Source organism: Pan paniscus, chromosome 10 (assembly GCF_029289425.2).
Source record: "Pan paniscus chromosome 10, NHGRI_mPanPan1-v2.0_pri, whole genome shotgun sequence".
Classification (NCBI taxonomy): Eukaryota; Metazoa; Chordata; class Mammalia; order Primates; family Hominidae; genus Pan; species Pan paniscus.
Genome location: NC_073259.2, coordinates 95,443,457 through 95,459,526, shown reverse-complemented (window position 1 = coordinate 95,459,526; position 16,070 = coordinate 95,443,457).

The window sequence follows — 16,070 nt, the reverse complement described above, 5'->3', positions numbered from 1 at the left end:
CTTGCCTCTTGGCAGCAGCAGTTAGTTCCCTTATTGCTCTCTTACTTTCACACTTCCAGAACTAGCCTCATTGTGTGCCCTTCAAAGGGTAACAGCACAAACCAGGCATAGACCTTTTCAGGGGCCTATGTCTCAGATTTGTGGATCTTCTTCTGGACTCCTTGGTTCTAACAGCACCAATTCTTTTCCTTTGTTCCCCCACCCCTTCGGTGATGGTAAATGCTTTCTGAACTTAGGAGATTTTTATTACCTCAGTGTTACTTAAAAAATATTCTTTAAAACGTATTTAATTGATTTCTTATATTAAATGGTTGTAAATAAAATAACAGATGTGATTTTTATTTCATTAACTTGTCTCTGCCTGATTGTTAAGTTAGAAGAGGGCATGCAGTTGAAAAAGAAGAGAAAATAGTATTGCAGCATATTAATTAATGGATTGATAAAATGATAAAAATTTGTAGGACGACTCTCTTCTTATATGTTCAGAAATATGTAAGCATATCTATAACTCTGCCATGCTCATTTGTTTTCATGTCCTGATTTGTTAATTTTATATATTAAAAGAAAAATTTTAAAATCCCTCTCCTTTGGAAAGAGTGAAAACTTTTTCTTACTTCTATTTGCTCCTGAATCCTATGAATTAGTAAAATGAAAAAATTACTATTAGGAGAGGCTGGCAAGATGGCAGAATAGGAACAGCTCCGGTCTGCAGCTCCCAGTGAGATCAACACAGAAGGCAGGTGATTTCTGCATTTCCAACTGAGGTACCTGGCTCATCTCACTGGGACTGGTAAGACAGTGGGTGCAGGCCACGGAGGGAGAGCCAAAGCAGGGTGGGGAGTCACCTCACCTGGGAAGTGGTAGACGTTGAGGAACTCCCTCCCCTAGCCGAGGGAAGCTATGAGGAATACTGCCGTGGAGGGAGAGTGCACTCCAGCCCAGATATTACACTTTTCCCATTGTCATCACAACCCACAGACTAGGAGATTCCCTCAGGTTCCTATGCCACCAGGGCCCTGGGTTTCAAGCACAAAACTGGGCGGCCATTTGGGCAGACAACAAGCTAGCTGCAGGAGATTTTTTTTTTTTTCATACCCCAGTGCCACCTGAAATGCCAGCAAGACAGAACCATTCACTCCCCTGGAAAGGGGACTGAAGCCAGGGAGCCAAGAGGTGTTGCTCAGTGGATACTACCCCCATGGAGCCCAGAAAGCTAAGGTTCACTGGCTTGAATTCTTGCTGCCAGCACAACAGTCTGAAGTTGACCTGGGGTGATCGAGCTTGGTGGGGGGAGGGGTGTCCACCATTACTGAGGCTTGAGTACGCAGTTTTCCCCTCACAGTTTAAACAAAGCCTCTGGTAAGTTCAAACTGGGTAGAGCCCACTGCAGTTCAGCAAATCCGCTGTAGCCAGACTGCCTTTCTAGATTCTTCCTCTCTGGGTGGGTATCTCTGAAAGAAAGGCAGCAACCCCAGTAAGATGCTAATAGATAAAACTCCCAACTACCTGGGACAGAGCACCCGGGGGAAGGGTGGCTGTGGGTGAGAGGTGAAGCCAGCTGGACTTCCTGAGTCGAGTGGGGACTTGGAGAACTTTTCTGTCTTACAAGTTAATTGTAAAATTCACCAATCAGCACTCTGTAGCTTGCAAGAGGTTTGTAAAATGCACCAATCACCACATCCCAAATAGACTCTTTGGCAGCAGTGACTCTCCAAAACTGCTGAGGCCTAGACCTCCTCACTGCTGAGAAAGGAGGACTTTGCACCTTCTTAGGGGAAGAATGTTGTTTTTACACTAACCAATCAGGGATAGTATGAGACGCTGCCCAGTGTTTACAGGAAAAGGCTTCTGAAATCAGACAACGCCTTTCAAACTCTGATACCAACTTCTGGAGTTGGACGACATGGCTTCTCCCCTTTCTAGGTCCCATGACAGCCATCTTGTGATTACTCGCCTTCCAGCCCTTTATTTTTAACCTCCTTGTCAAATTTGTTTCCTCCAGGATTGAGGCCATCAAGCTACAGATGGTCTTACAAATGGAACCCCAAATGAGCTCAACTCACAACTTCTACCAAGGACCCCTGGAATGACCCACTGGCCTTTTGACTGGCCTAGAGAGTTCCCCTCTGGAGGACACTACAACTGCAGGTTCCCTTCTTCACCTCTATCCAGCAGGAAGTAGCTAGAGAGGTCATCACCCAATTCCCAATAGCAATTGGGGTGTCCTGTTTTGAGGGGGGATTGAGAGGTGAAGCCAGCTGAACTTCCTGGGTAGAGTGGGGACTTGGAGAACTTCTCTGTCTTACAAGGGGACTGTAAAATGCACCAATCAGTGCTCTGCAGCTAGCAAGAGGTTTGTAAAATGCACCAGTTAGCACTCTGTAAAATGGAACAATCAGCGCTCTGTAAAATGGACCAATCGGCAGAATTCCAAAAGTAGCCAATCATGGGGAGGATTGAGAAAAGGGCATTCTGATAGGACAGAAACAGGACATGGGAGGGGACAAATAAGGGAATAAAAGCTGGCCACCCCAGCCAGCAGCAACAACCTGCTCAAGTCCCCTTCCATGCTGTGGAAGCTTTGTTCTTTTGCTCTTCACAATAACTCTTGCTACCACTCACTCGTTGGGTCCGTGCCATCTTTAAGAGCTGTAACACTCACAGCGAAGGTCCACAGCTTCATTCTTGAAGTCAACGAGACCACGAACCCACCAGAAGGAACCAACTCCAGACACATAGGCACAGCTTTAGCAGACTTAAACCTTCTACCTGCCAGCTCTGAAGAGAGCAGCCAATCTTCCAGCACAGTGCTCAAACTCTCCTAAGAAACAGACTGCCGGCTGGGCACGGTGTCTCATGCTTGTAATCCCAGCACTTTGGGAGGCCAAGGTGAGTGGATCATGAGGTCAGGAGTTTGAGACCAGCCTGGCCAACACAGTAAAACCCCATCTCTACTAAAAATACAAAAATTAGCTGGGTGTAGTGGTGGGCACCTGCAATCCCAGGTACTTGGGAGGCTGAGGCAGGAGAATTGCTTGAACCCAGGAGGTGGAGGTTGCAGTGAGCTGAGATTGCACAACTGCACTCCACCCTGGGCTTCAGAGTTAGATTCTGTCTCAAAAAAAAAAAAAAAAAAGAGACTGCCTCCTCAAGTGGGTCCCTGACCCCCATGCCTCCTGACTGGGATAAACCTCCCAGAAGGGATTGACAGACACCTCATACAGGAGAGCTCTGGCTGGCATCTGGCAGGAGCCCCTCTGGGAAGGAATAGGCAGCAATCTTTGCTATTCGGCAGTCTGTGCTGGTGATACCCAGGCAAACAGGGTCTACAGCAGATCTCCAGCAAACTCCAGCAGACCTGTAGCAGAGAGATCTGACTGTTAGAAGGAAAACTAACAAAAAGAAAGGAATACCATCATCAACATAAAGGATGTCCACACAGAAACCTCATTTGAAGGTCACCAACATTAAAGACCAAAGGTAGATAAATCCACAAAGATGAGGAAAAACTAGTGCAAAAAGGCTGAAAACTCCAAAACACAGAACACCTCTTCTCCTCCAAAGGATCACAACTACTTGCTAGCAAGGGAACAAAACTGGACCAAGAATGAGTTTGACGAATTGACAGAAGTAGGCTTCAATATGTCGGTAATAACAAACTCCTCTGAGCTAAAGAACCATGTTCTAACCCAATGAAAAGAAGCTAAGAACCTTGAAAACAGGTTAGAGGGATTGCTAACTAGAATAACCAATTTAGAGAAGAACATAAATGTCCTGATGGAGCTGAAAAACACAGCACGAGAACTTCATGAAGCATACACAAGTATCAATAGCTGAATCAATCAAGTGGAAGAAAGGATATCAGAGATTGAAGATCAACTTCATGAAATAAAGCGTGAAGACAAGATTAGAGAAAAAAGAATAAAAACCAATGAACAAACCTCGAAGAAACATGGGACAATGTGAAAAGACCAAACCTATGTTTGATTGGTGTACCTGAAATTGACAGGGAGAATGGAACCAAGTTAGAAAACACTATTCAGATATTATCCAGGAGAACTTCCCCAACCTAGCAACACATGCCAACATTCAAATTCAGAAAATACAGAAAACACCACAAAGATATTCCTTGAGAAGAGCAACCCCAAGACACATAATCATCAGATTCACCAAGGTTGAAATGAAGGAAAAAATGTTAAGGGCAGGCAGAAAGAAAGGTTAGGTTACCCACAAAGGGAAGCCCATCAGACTAACAGTGGATCTCTCTCTCTAGAAATCCTACAAGCCAGAAGAGAGTGGGGGCCATTATTCAACATTCTTTAAAAAATTTTTTTCAGCCCAGAATTTCATATTCAGTCAAACTAAGCTTCTCAAGAGAAGAAGAAATAAAATCCTTTACAGACAAGCAAATGCTGAGAGACTTTGTCACCACCAGGCATGCCTTACAAGAACTCCTGAAGGAAGCACTAAATATGGAAAGGAAACACAAGTACCAGCCACTGCAAGAACATACCAAATTGTAAAGGCCATAGACACTACGAAGAAACTGCATCAACTAATGGGCAAAATAACCAGCTAGCATCATAATGACAGGATCAAATTCACATATAACAATACTAACCATAAATGTAAATGGGCTAAGTGCCCCAATTAAAAGACACAGACTGGCAAATTTGATAAAGAGTCAACACTCATCGATGTGCTGTATTCAGGATGTGCTGTATTCAGGAGACCCATCTCATATGCAAAGACACACATAGACTCAATATAAAGGGATGGAGGAATATTTACCAAGCAAATGGAAAGGAAAAAAAGCAAGGGTTGCAATCCTAGTCCCTGATAAAACAGACTTTAAACCAACAAAGATCAAAAAAGGCAAAGAAAAGCATTATGTAATGGTAAAGGGCTCAATGCAACAAGAAGAGCTAACTATCCTAAATATATATGCACCGATACAGGAGCACCCAGATTCATGAAACAAATTCTTAGAGACTACAAAGAGACTTAGACTCCCACACAATAATAGTGGGAGACTTTGACACTCCACTGTCAATATTAGACAGATTAATGAGACAGAAAATTAAGAAGGATATTCAGGACTTGAACTCAGCTCTGGACCAAGTGAACCTAATAGACATCTACAGAACTCTCCACCCCAAATCAACAAAATATACATTATTCTCATAAAAACATTGCATTTATTCTAAAATTGACTACATAATTGGAAGTAAAGCACTCCTCAGCAAATGCAGAAGAATGGAAATCATTAACAAACAGCCTCTCAGACCACAGTGCAATAAAATTAGAACTCAGGATAAAGAAACTCACTCAAAACCACACAACTACATGGAAACTGAACAACCTGCTCCTGAATGACTACTGGATAAATAATGAAATTATGGCAGAAATAAGTAAGTTCTTTGAAACCAATGAGAAAAATGACACAAGGTACCAGAAGCTCTGGGACACAGCTAAAGCAGTGTTTACAGGGAAATTTGTAGTACTAAATGCCCACATGAGAAAGTGGGAAAGATCTAAAATCAACACCTTAACATCACAATGAAAAGAACTAGAGAAGCAAGAACAAACAAATTCAAAAGCTAGCAGAAGACAAGAAATAACTAAGATCAGAGCAGAACTGAAGGAGATAGAGACGCAAAACACCCTTAAAAAACTCAGTGAATCCAGGAGCTGGTTTTTTGACAAGATTAACAAAATAGATAGACCACTAGCCAGATTAATAAAGAAGAAAAGAGAGAAGAATCAAATAGGCACAATAACATATGATAAAGGGGATATCACAACTGATCTCACAGAAGTACAAACAACCATCAGAGAATACTCTAAATAGTTCTACACAAATAAACTAGAAAATCCAGAAGAAATGGATAAATTCCTGGACAACCACACCCTCCCAAGACTAAAGCAGGAAGACGTTAAATCCTTGAATAGACCAATAGCAAATTCTGAAATTGAGGCAATAATTAATAGCCTACCAACCGAAAAAGCCCAGGACCAGATAGATTCACAGATGAATTCTACCAGGAGTACAAAGAGGAGTTGGTACCATGCCTTCTCAAACTATTTCAAACAACAGAAAAAGAGAGACTTTTCCCTAACTCATTTTATGAGGCCAGCATCATCCTGATACCAAAACCAGGAAGAGAAAAAACAAAAAAAGAAAATTTCAGGCCAATATCCCTGATGAACATCGATGCAAAAATCCTCAATAAAACATTGGCAAACCAAATCCAACAGCACATCAAAAAGCTTGTTCACCACAATCAAGTCAGCCTCATCTCTGGGATGCAAGGCTGGTTCAACATATGCAAATCAATAAACGTAATCCATCACATAAACAGAACCAATGACAAAAACCATATGATTATCTCAATAGATGCAGAAAAGGCCTTCAATAAAATTCAACACCCATTGATGCTAAAAACTCTCAATACATTAGGTATTGATGGAACATATCTCAAAATAATAAGAGCTATTTATGACAAACCCACAGCCAATACCATACTGAATGGGCAAAAGCTGGAAGCATTCCCTTTGAAAACCAGCAGAAGACAAGGATGCCCTTTCTCACCACTACTATTTAACATAGTATTGGAAGTTCTGGACAGGGCTATCAGGCAAGAGAAAGAAATAAAGTGTATTCGAATAGGAAGGGAGGAAGTCAAAATGTTTCTGCTTGCAGATGACGAGATTGTATCTCAGCCCAAAATCGCCTTAAGCTGATAAGCAATTTCAGCAAAGTCTCAGGATACAAAATCAATGTGCAAAAATCACAAGCATTCCTATACACCAATAACAGACAAACAGAGAGCTAAATCATGAGTGAACACCCATTCACAATTGCAACAAAGAGAATAAAATTCCTAGGAATACGACTTACAAGGAATGTGAAGGACCTCTTCAAGGAGAACTACAAATCACTGCTCAAGAAAATAAGAGAGGACATAAACAAATGGAAAAACATTTCTTGCTCATGGATAAGAAGAATCAATATCATGAAAATAGCTATACTGCCCAAAGTAATTTGTAAATTCAATGCTGTCCCCATCAAGCTATCACTGACTTTCTTCATAGAGTTAGAAAAAAACTTCTTTAAATTTTATATGGCCAAAAAAGGGCCCATATAGCTAAGACCATCCTACACAAAAAGAACAAAGCTGGAGGCACCATGCTACCTGACTTCAAACTATACTACAAGGCTACAGTAACCATAACAGCATGGTACTGGTACCAAAACAGATATATAGACCAATAGAACAGAACAGAGGCCTCAGAAATAATGCCACACATCTACAACCATCTGATCTTTGACAAACCTGACAAAAACAAGCAATGGGGAAAGGATTTCCTATTTAATAAATGGTTTTGGGAAAACTGGCTAGCCGTATGCAGAAAACTGAAACTGGACCCCTTCTTTACACCTTATACAAAAACTAACTGAAGATGGATTAAAGACTTAAGCGTAAGACTTAAAACCATAAAAACCCTAGAAGAAAACTGAGATAATATCATTTAGGACATAGGCATGAGCAAAGACTTCATGACTAAAACAACAAAAGCAATGGCAACAGAAGACAAAATTGACAAATGAGATCTAATTAAGCTAAAGAGCTTCTGCACAGCAAAAGAAACTATCATTAGAGTGAACAGGCAACCTACAGAATGGGAGAAAATTTTTGCAATCTACCCATCTGAGAAAGGGTTAATATCCAGAATCTACAAGGAACTTAAACAAATTTACATGAAAAAAACAACCCCATCAAAAAGTGGGCAAAGGGTATGATCAGACACTTCTCAAAAGAAGATATTTATACAGCCAACAAACTTATGGAAAAAAAGCTCATCATCACTGGTATTAGAGAAATGAAAATCAACACCACAAATGAAATACCATCTCACACCAGTTAGAATGGTGATCATTAAAAAGTCAGGAAACAACAGATGTGGGAGAGGATGTGAAGAAATAGGAATGTTTTACTCTGCTGGTGGGAGTGTAAATTAGTTCAACCATTGTGGAAGACAGTGTGGTGATTCCACAAGTATCTAGAACCAGAAATACCATTTGACCCCGCAATCCCATTACTGGGTATATATCCAAATAATTATAAATCATTCTACTATAAAGACACATGCACACATATGTTTATTGCAGCACTGTTCACAATAGCAAAGACTTGGAACCAACCCAAATGCCCACCAAGTATAGACTGGATAAAGAAAACATGATACATATACACCATGGACTACTATGCGGCCATAAAAATGGATGAGTTCCTGTCCTTTGCAGGGGCATGGATAAAGCTGGAAGCCATCATTCTCAGCAAACTAACACAGGAACAGAAAACCAAACACTGCATGTTCTCACTTATAAGTGGGAGCTGAACAATGAGAACACATGGACACAGGGAGGGGAACATCACACACCGGGGCTGTCGGGGTGTCGGGGGGTAGAGGAGGCATAGCATCAGGAGGAATGCCTAATGTAGATGACAGGTTGATGGGTGCAGCGAACCACCATGTCACGTGTATACCTATGTAACAAACCTGTATGTTCTGCACATGTATCCCAGAACTTAAAGTATAATAAAAAAAAAAGATTATTAGCAGAATACGTTTTCATGACATTTGTTTTCTTTCCCTGATGAAATAGAAATTCCCAAAGTGAAATTTTGTTCTATAAAAATAATCTCTTCTTTCTAGGCTCTTTGTAGTTAGTGTGTGGTATCGTGCCTGAGGCTCTACAGAACTGATGCATCTTCTGGCACACTTTGAACATAAGTTAATGATACAAAGGAGCAGGAACTACACAGAAACTATCAAATTAAGGGTCAGAGCAGTTATCAATCTTTTTATTTCCAAATGGAGCCAACTTTGCAAATCAATAGACAGTATAGTGTCCAGCTCTTGCAGTTTAGTGGCAATGTGGGTGTCAGTAGCTGCAGTATTAGTCTTCAGAACGAGTGCCATGGTATAATTTGAGCTGTTTTTCCTCCATATTCCGCCAGTTACCCAGTATTTTTGTAATGTGTTCTTTTTTTCTTATTTGGGGGGAAGTTAAATATACTAATTTACTTCTGTTGCATGCAACTAAGAAATATTAATGATATGTTCAATTTGGGCTGTCACCAAGATGGGAGATGAAAAAAATTAAAATGATTTTATAATTAAAACCTATATTATATATGTAAATTTAAGCAATAGCATGTAAATAGTATATATAATATAGTATCCATAATATATATAGCATCTACACATATACACATAGGTGTATATGTACATATATATTTTAAAATACACATATATGTATAATGTGGGTGCCCATACATGTATACACTCACAAACACAATCACACACACATACACACACACACAGACAAATTATGAGTTAACTATGGTCAAGTTCAAATATTTCATACATTTCATAGTTGTTACTTTTATAAAAGAACTTATATGCTTTTTTAAGGAAAATATACTTAATTCCTATTTTGCATTTCTTTTCTTTTCCCATTTTTTTTCCAAGTTTACATTAGAAACTTAGACAATTAAATTGGCTGGGCCCAGTATGGAGACTAAGGAGCATCTACTAAATAAAATTTGTGATTTATAATTTAAGTGAAGCATGCTTTCTTATATCTGTAACCAAGATAACATTTTTCTTTTTTAACTAAGACAACTTTTTCCTATTTTTCCTGACATAGCAAGACCATTATATATCAAAATCTGAGACTCTCAGTTGGAAACAGACATTGGTAGACGGAAAGCAGATGTAAGAAGTGGGCATTCTGCCAAAGCTGAAATACCAGTAAGAATGCAAAGCATTTTTTTGTGTCTGACAATGCCAAAAAAAAAATTGGGGGCTGTCATCAGCACTTTGGATTCCAGGGAGTAGATTGATAAGGTGAGCCTGTGTAATGCTAAATAGAATTATAATAATTTTCAGCGACCTATTAGTATCAGTTATAGCATAATAGATTTGCCATAAAACCAATACTTCTGGTATTAATTAAAGATGAAGAAACATCCCACTACCTTCAGGCACCAAGTTTATGAAGCTGGGACAAATACAAATGATTACTTTTATTCCTACCCCTAATCACCATATTTTATTTCAGAATTCTGTTTCAATTTTAGCCTGAAGAAAAAAAAATGCTATCATATAATTTTCAGATTCTGTATGATTAACTTGATAAAACTTTCACTTATTTGATGTCTTCGTTCTTGTATCCATCAATTCCCTCTTGTATTTAAGTCCTAATCCCAATGTTTACCACTTTAATGCACTTTTGCTGATATCTTACATTTTTTCTGCCTTCCCGCCTTTTCCTTTGTTTTCTTTTTGTGGCGAAAATGCTAACACAACAACCGATTGTTCTCTCTGCTCCTACACCTGGGTGTTGTGCTGAAATAATTCACGTATTCTCTCAGGTTGGTGTCGCTACTTGTCTCTCCCCTCAATTGGGTTATCAGTTTCTGCTATAAAATTATTTAAATTTCTTCAGTAAGTTGTTCCCACCAGCAACTGTTTTAAACCTTTTACCTTCAGCCTGCTAACAATTTATCTTTCTCTTCATACAGTGGCTTACACTTACTTAGTGAAATGCCCTCTGTAAACATGTCCTCGAATTACAGCCCATTCATCATTTCTTCCTAACATTTTATAAAAATGAATAGATTTCTTTCGTCAAATCCAAAGTCAACACTCCACCTGTGTCCCGAATGGCACCTCCTTTTCCTAATTCTATTAAATTCACACTTACTTTCATGTGTTAGCTACATTTTTTGTCTATTATTTACTTTCAGTCTTTGTTTAAACAGACTTGAGTGTCTTCCATTATAAAATACCCTTTCTACTTGACATCACTTCTTCTCTAAGGCCCTGTATCTCCCTTCCTCTTTACGGTTAAGTAATCTAAATGTGTGTTTTTCACTGTCTTACCTAATATTTACTAAGATACGTTCTGAAATCTGTGTTCTACTTCTATCTACTCCCCATAGCGACCTCTCAACTGCTAAAAAGAATGGAAACGGCCCGGTGCGGTGGCTCACGCCTGTAATTCCAGCACTTTGGAAGGCCGAGGCGGGCAGATCACGAGGTCAGGAGATTGAGACCATCCTGGCTAACACGGTGAAACCCCGTCTCTACTAAAAATACAAAAAGAAATTAGCCGGGCGTGGTGGTGGGCACAGTGGCGGGGGCCTGTAGTCCCAGCTACTCAGGAGGCTGAGGCAGGAGAATGGCAGAAACCCGGGAGGCGGAGCTTGCAGTGAGTGGAGATCGCGCCACTCACTCCAGCCTGGGCGACAGAGCGATACTCCGTCTCAAAAAAAAGAAAAGAAACGAAAAGAAAACATATATTCCCGTCCTTTTTTTCACTTTCTGCCTCTTTTGACTCTATTGACCACTCCTTCTTTCTTAAAATTGTCTCTTTTTAAATTTTCTTTTTCTTAGTGTCTTTTGTGAGCTTCTTGTTCTTTCCCAATTCCTTAGGTGTCTGTGCTTTTTAAAATATTGCCTTTAGATCTCTCCTTTCTCTTTACTTTTTCTCTTTGGGATAAGATATCACTTCCAATGGCTTCAGTTACCAGCTCTATGTTCATGATACCCAAATATATATTTCTAGTCTGAGATTTTCCTCCCAAACTCCTGTCTTATTTATCCAACTGCTTGTTGTTATTTCCTGCCTCTCTTGAAATGCAGTATGACCCAAACACTCAAACCTCCCCTAATGAAGTAATGCCTCCTGGTTTTTGGATCTTAGTAAAAGATTCCCACCACCAGTGCAACTACTTAAGCTAAATGCAGAGTATACATTGATGACTTTTTCTAGTTCAGTGTCTACTCTAACTCCAGATCAGTTAATCACTAATTATTTTTAAATGTCTCCAGGATATGACTCCTTTGCCACTGCCATTATCTTTATCTAGGCTCCCTCCTCTCTTGCCTGTATTATTGCCCCAGTCTTTTTACCTAGGCACTCTGGATTAGTCCATTTTCACACTACTGTAAAGAACTTCCCAAGACAGGGTAATTTATAAAGCAAAAAGGTTTAATTGACTCACAGTTCTGCAGGGCTAGGGAGGCCTCAGGAAACTTACAATCATGGTGGAAGGGGAAGCAGGCACGTCCTTCCTCACATGGCTGCAGGAGAAAGAAGTGCTGATCAAAGGGGGCAAAGCCCCTTATAAAACCCACTCACTATCACGAGAACAGCATGGGAGTAACCACCTCCATGATTCAATTACCTCCCACCGAGCCCTCCCACAACACATGGGGATTATGAAAACTGCAATTCAAGATAAGATTTGGGTGGGGACACAGCCAAACCATATCATGGCCTGACTGTAATTTTACTCTCTAGCCATGGTCATCTTTTAGGAATAAAAATCTGATCTAGTCTCACTCCTGCAAAATATTTTTTTGGTGTACCACTTCCTTAAAATAAAAGGTAAACTTCTTGACTCAAAACACAAAATCATTTAATATACGTAACTCTTGCTTATATCTCCACCCTAATTTGTTGGTTTCTTCAACAAATATGTGTTTATTAATTATTTCAACAAATATGTGCTTGTTTATTCATTAATTCAGCAAAGTGGTCTTGACATGCATTATGTTTTAGGCATTGTTATATATACTGAGGATATAGCACTGGAAAAAAATAGACAAGGTTTCTACCCTTATGACAATCATATCAAGGACAATGGGGCTACAGGCATTGGGTAAATGCTTTCATTCTAAAAGGGAGAAATTGACCAAAAGAAAGGGGCTATAGGCTCCATGCAAGTCCAAAACCCAGCAGAGCAGTCATTAAATCTTAAAGCTCCAAAATAATCTCCTTTGACTCCATGTCTCACAGCCAGGCCATACTGACACAAGCGGTGGTCTCTCAAGGCCATGGGAAGGTTCACCCCTGTGCCTCTGCAGGGCTGTTCCCATGGTTGCTCTCAAGGGCTGGCATTGATTGCCAGTCACTTTTCCAGGTGCACGGGGCAGGCTGTCAATGAATCTCCCATTCTGGGGTCTGGAGGACAGTGGCTGTCTTCCCACAACTCTACTAGGTAGTGCTCCAGTGGGGACTCTGTATGGGGGCTCCAATCCCACAATTTCCTTCCACATTGCCCTAGTAGTGGTTCTCCATGGGGGCTCTGCCCCTGCAGCAGACTTTTACCTGTACATCCAGATTTTTCTATACATCTTCTGAAATCTAGTGGAGGCTCCCAAGCTTAAACTTTTGTACTCTGTGTACCTGCAAGCTTGACATTAAAGCCACCAAGGCTTATGGCTCACACCCTTTGAAGCATCAGCCTGATTCTCCAGGCCCCTTCAAGCCTAGGCTGGAGCTGGAGCAGCTGGAATGCAGGAAGCACTGTCCCAAGACTGCGCAGGGCAGCAGGGCCCTGAGCCTGGCCCATGAAACCACTCTGTCCTCCTATGCTTCTGGGCAGAAGCCTGGGATGAGAGTGTCTGTGATGGGAGTGTCTGGCCCAAAAGTCTCTGAAGTGCCTCCAGGGCCTTTTTATCATTGTCTTGACTATTAGTACTTGCCCTTTTTAGTTATGAGAGTTTCTGGAGTCTGCTTCAATTTCTTCTGTGAAAATGGGTCTTTTGTTTCTACCACATGACCAGTTTGCAAATTTTCCAAACCTTTACCTTCTGCTTCCCTTTGAAATGTAAGTTTCAGTTCCAGATCATTTCTTTGTTCATGCATATGAGCATAGGCTTTTAGAAGCAGCCTGCCTACTTTTGAAACACTTTGCTGCTTAGAAATTTCTTCCACCAGATACCCTAAATCATCTCTCTCAAGTTCAAAGTTACACATATCCCTAGAGCCAGGGCACAATGCTGCCAGGTTATTTGCTAATGCATAACAAAAGTGACTTTTGCCCCAGTTTCCAATAAGTTCTTCATCTCCATCTGAGACCTCATCAGCCAAGCCATCTCTGTCCATATCACTATCAACATTTTGGTCAAAACCATTCAATGAGTCTCTAGGATGTTCCAAACTTTCATCTTTCTTCTTCTGAGCCCTCCAAAGTGTGCCAAGCTCTACCAATTACCCAGTTTCAAAACTGCTTCCACATTTTACGCATCTTTACAGCAATGCCCCACTCCTGGGTACCAATTTTATATATTAGTCCCTTTTTGCATTGCTATAAAGAAATACCTGAGACTGGGTAATTTATAAAGCAAAGAGGTTTAATTGGCCTATGGTTCTGTAGGCTATACAGGAAGCATGGCTGGAGAGGCCTCATGAAATTTACAATTATGACAGAAGATGAAGCGGCAGGAGGCACATCTTACATGGCTGGAGCAGAAGGAAGCAAGGGAGGAGGAAGGTGCTACATGATTTTAAATAACCGAATCTCACAAGAACTCACTCACTATCATGAGAGCAGCACTAAGGAGGAAATCCATCCCCATGAATCAATCATCTCCCACCAGCCCCATCTCCAACATTGGGGATTAGAATTTGACATGAGATTTGGGTGGGGACACAGACCCAAACCATATCAATGAATATAGACAGAGACAGCCACAGGTGATGCAGTGACAAGAGGATGGGAGAGAGTGACCATTTTAGATAGGCTTGTCAGTTGAGGCCACTTTAAGGAGTTACCATTTAAACAGAGAATGAAGCAAAAGAGTAGCCCACGGAAAAATTCATGGTAATATTCAGAAGAAAACAACTGGTGCCAAGCCTCTGTGTGATGTATGCTTGATGTGTTCAGGGAAAAGATATGGAGGCCAATGTGGCTGGAGTGTTTACTGGAGTATTTAATGAAGGTAATAGTATGATATGATCTACTTTTTAGAATAATTACTATGGTCGCCAAGTGGAACGTAGACACTAGGGGAGAAAAAGTGGAAACAGAGACACCAGTTGTGATATAATAACAGATAATAGTTGATTTTTAATGCCTGTTTTTTCCAGAAATAGTTTAAGGGTGATCTCTACATGTAAATACAGACACACTTGCCATGTTCCAGCTATTGTGTAGTTTTTGCATGAACCATACTGTCTCCCACCTTTCAATCTTCTTATATTCTGTCAAATGTTCTTGCATCATTTGCTTATAATATCAACTCATCACTAGGATGCAGCCTAGATGATAGCTTTTCTCACTTTTAAAGCTTGGATAATATGTGATTCCTATATGCTCTCAGTTTCTATCCATATTATAACATGCATCTGGTTACTTATTTACTTTCCAATTTACTCCACTAGATGAAGGATCTTACTGGATGTAGTATTTCCTGTATCTTATCACAGTGGTTAGGTGATAGTTGAATAAGTTTATAAGGAGCCGTTTGTGTAGATAAATTAGGAAATTTAATAAAGCAAGTAGAAATATAGCAGCTGCAAAGACTTTGAGGTCAAGTAGGAGTTTGGTGTCTCTCCAGAGCAACAATAAACTAGTGTGGTTAACAGGAAATGAGGCAGAGAAGAGGAATATGAGGTGAGGTGCTTACTGGCCAAAAAAAAAAAAAAAATAGTTTTTTAAAAAATGCTTTTATCCCTACGTATAATTTATTCTATTGCATTTGTATAAGGCATTTTAGATTACAAAATAATTTTTCACACACAATAGTTTTATTTTCTCCTACTTAGTATTCTAAGAACATTCCTAAACATTTTTTGTCTGCCTCTATACTTGAAACCTTCCCAAATCCAGGCCCATTCCCATACACACATACCTTGTTTCTAGTTGTCTTTCCTTTGTGAATAAATACTTTCAAATCCTCTCATTTTTATCTTTAAAATCATTCTTATTTCTTCATATCACTACTAAAATTTTATGTTCCTCTAAAAATTCTCTTGAAATAAGTAATATAAAGCATTCCAACTTTTATTTCAAAAGAAGAAGATCAGAATTTACGTTATTTCTCACTGCCATTTGTCTAGTTTTGTTCTGTTACCATAATTCTCAATTATTGCCTTTCAAATATTCACCCAAAGTGCCAATCCCCTTTTTTATCCATTCTCAATACCATTATTGTGATGCTATGGGAATATTTATCTAGACTTCAATGAAATGAATAATAATGGC